Raw genomic sequence first — 3,539 nt, 5'->3', positions numbered from 1 at the left:
GCCCACTTCATTAAATGTTATGCCGGGCTATTTTTTTCGTTAATTACAACAGTTGCAATCGATCAAATGTAATATCTTTTTAAACGTGCTTACAGTACCCATTCTATAAAAGCACACAAACCAAATCTGAACTGACGTTTTTTTAAAATGTCATTACAGCAACTGTTACTCCAAAACAGCTTACCACCAAGCTCGGTGGTCTAGAGGTATGAACGCCAGGCTAGTGATCTGGAGGTCTTGGGTTCGAGTCCCACCCGAGAACTACTTGCGAATTTTTTCGCAAGTATTCTCAAATGTACTTAGTATAAAGTACAAATTACGTCAGAGTAGGGTAAAACATCTAATTAATCCTTTATTAATTAACAATTAAAAAGCGCATATTCTTCCCTGGGTGATGAAAGGTTTTAAAAACAATACAATAATTGTAATGTAACGAATGTAATGTTGAACTGTAAGTAGCTGAAATAATTTGTTATTTAAAAATTTATGATGTAGGAAGATAATTGTATTTAAATGTTGCATCACATTAAGTTGTTTAAATGGTGTTCTTACGCATATGGTTTACGGCATAAATGTCTTTCATTATAAAATCTATAAATTAATAAATATTTCACCACTGTAGACCTAGAATGTTTGAACAAATCTCTGAATTAAAAATCACCCACATACAATGACATCATCTTACAGTACCCATCTATAAGCGCACAAAAAAAAAACAAAGCTGAACTAATGTTTTTTTTTCAAATGTCATTACAGCAACTGTTACTTAAAAACAGTTTACACTACCTTATAACAGCAAAATTAACATATTCATTAATACTGTTACCGTTAATATTAACAATTAAAAAGCGCATACTATTCATTGAGTGATAATAGTTACGATAGGTCAAGGGTGATCGATTCATACCAAAATATTTTGAAAAAAATAAGTAGGTCAAGTGTTATAACGTTCGTAAAAGCCAGTTACTTATTCGCCGTTGAGGGCGTAGACGCAAAAAAATTTGCGGAACTGGGATGACAAATGGTAGAGTAGGTCAAGGGTGATCGATCCATACCAAAATATTTTGAAAAAATTAAGTAGGTCAAGTGTTATAACGTTCGTAAAGCCAGTTACTTATTCGCCGTAGAGGACGTAAATGCATAAAAGTTTGCGGAACTGGGGTGGCAAATGGTAAAGTAGGTCAAGGGTGCTCGATCCATACCAAAACATTTTGAAAAAATTAAGTAGCTCAAGTGTTATAAATGTAAAGTACAGGAAGAATAATAGCCAAAGAGACGATGTAATCATCAATGACAAATTTATTCAGATCGAATAGGAACTAGTATCGCAATAAAACCACAAAACTTATAAAAACTAAACACCCCCAACTTGACAAGACAAGAAATGCCGGTATGCCAAGCTAGAAAATATAATATAAAAATACAAACTTATCATCGTTAGTCCTTGACTACATCATGTCATAATTAACTTTATAAGAAACCATTGGCTTGTATTACAAAGCAACACAACATCAATGCCTGTGCATATGAACATACTATATAAACATCATTTTAGGATAAGAGGCTTGCTGCCTTGCCTTACTTAAATCACAAGATGTATACAAATGGCTAAATCCAAAAGCCAGTATTTAACTTAACTCATTCATTGTTATAATCATAATCATCATCAAAACATACCAATAACTATAAACATCATAAATCACAATATTACTATAATCATCAAAAGCATAATAAATGCAATACAAAGTTTAGTTGGCAACGCACAACTATCAAATAAGGTAAAACAAATGACCACAAGTCTCACCTTAAATACACTTTGTAAAATGGCGTAACATACGCCTTCTTCACACGTTCCTTTATTCTGCCTATTGCAAACACAACACGGTATCCTTTAACACACAATACTGTAACTAGCGTGACCGTTGGCCTATAATTACATATAGTTAAATCCTTTAACACACAATACTGTAACTAGCGCGACCGTTGGCCTATAATTACATATAGTTACAATATATTAAATGCTTTACTTGTTACATTACACAATAACCATAATAATAACGTTTCAGATCCTTAGTGGACAATACATCATGTTATCAATACAGTACTATATTAATCAAGTATAATCATCAGACTCAGTTCGATGAGCTTATCGAATGCATGGTCTACTCGACGACACATGCAGGCATGGCTAGCACAGCCCGAAACACCACGTTTGCCTCTAGGCTTACGCTAACTAATCATCATAAAACAATACAATATAAAATTCACTAACTAGCATAGTTCTTTATACAGTTCATGGAATCGTTAATAAGATGTTAATAATAAAACAGAACATACCTTGCCTCTTATTTTATAGGCAATACAGGTAAAACTTTAACATGGAGAAACACGAGGTGTTTGACCTTTTGACTTCTTGATTCGTTCTGACTGTACGCGCAGTAGTAATGCGCTAGTCCTAATTACAAATTACCTGCGGTGTAATCATCCGCACCATATTATACCTTGTTCTATCATATCGTCATAACTTAGATAATAACTACAGTACAAATACATTATTCATCATGTAAACATAAAACTCTATCATCAATGAAGTAAACATAGATTTCATAATAGAATTGATAATCATAAATAAGAACTACTTATTACTGCGAAGTACCACAGAACTGCACGCTGATATATACAATGTACTACGAGGAGACGGGTAAAACCCGTACCTTACATAAAGTTCGTAAAGCCAGTTACTTATTCGCCGTAGAGGGCGTGGACGCAAACAAGTTCGCGGAACTGGGGTGGAAAACGATAGAGTAGGTCAAGGGTGATCGATTCATACCAAAATATTTTGTAAAAATTAAGTAGGGCAAGTGTTATAACGTTCGTAAAAGCCAGTTACTTATTCGCCGTAGAGGGCGTAGACGCAAAAAAGTTCGCGGAACTGGGGTGGCAAATGGTAGAGTAGGTCAAGGGTGATCGATTCATACCAAAATATTTTGAAAAAATTAGGTAGGTCAAATGTTATAACGTTTGTAAAGCCAGTTACTTATTCGCCGTAGAGGGCGTAGACACAAAAAAGTTCGCGGAACTGGGGTGGCAAATGGTAGAGTAGGTCAAGGGTGATCGATCCATACCAAAATATTTTGAAAAAATTAAGTAGGTCAAGTGTTATAACATTCGTAAAGCCAGTTACTAATTCGCCGTAGAGGGCGTAGATGCAAACAAGTTCGTGGAACTGGGGTGGCAAATGGTAAAGTAGGTCAAGGGTGATCGATCCATACCAAAACATTTTGAAAAAATTAAGTAGGTCAAGTGTTATAACATTCGTAAAGCCAGTTACTAATTCGCCGTAGAGGGCGTAGATGCAAAAAGGTTCGCGGAACTAGGGTGTGGAAAATAGCAGAGTAGGTCAAGGGTCATCGATCTATACCAAAATATTTTCAAAATATTAAGTAGGTCAAGTGTTATAACGTTTGTAAAAGCTAGTTACTTAGAGGAGAGAGGAGGTCAAGGCTAACAAGTTGATGCAATAACAACTCAATTAGACA

At 34.9% G+C, this 3,539-nt stretch overlaps 1 long non-coding RNA gene across 1 annotated transcript; it reads right to left on the bottom strand.

Annotated features, from left to right (window-relative positions):
* Positions 1-1,320: 1,320 nt before the first annotated feature.
* Positions 1,321-2,651, bottom strand: LOC144838509 (uncharacterized). The gene is made up of 3 exons (XR_013611649.1): positions 2,338-2,651; positions 1,805-1,927; positions 1,321-1,400 (listed from the first exon to the last, which is right to left on the bottom strand). It is a non-coding gene; the product is annotated as an uncharacterized LOC144838509 (long non-coding RNA).
* Between the last annotated feature and the right edge of the window lie 888 nt (positions 2,652-3,539).

This window comes from Antedon bifida, chromosome 3 (genome assembly GCF_963402885.1).
Source record: "Antedon bifida chromosome 3, ecAntBifi1.1, whole genome shotgun sequence".
NCBI lineage: Eukaryota > Metazoa > Echinodermata > Crinoidea > Comatulida > Antedonidae > Antedon > Antedon bifida.
The sequence above is the reverse complement of the archived record's forward strand: the minus strand, read 5'-3'. Positions and strand labels throughout refer to the sequence as shown.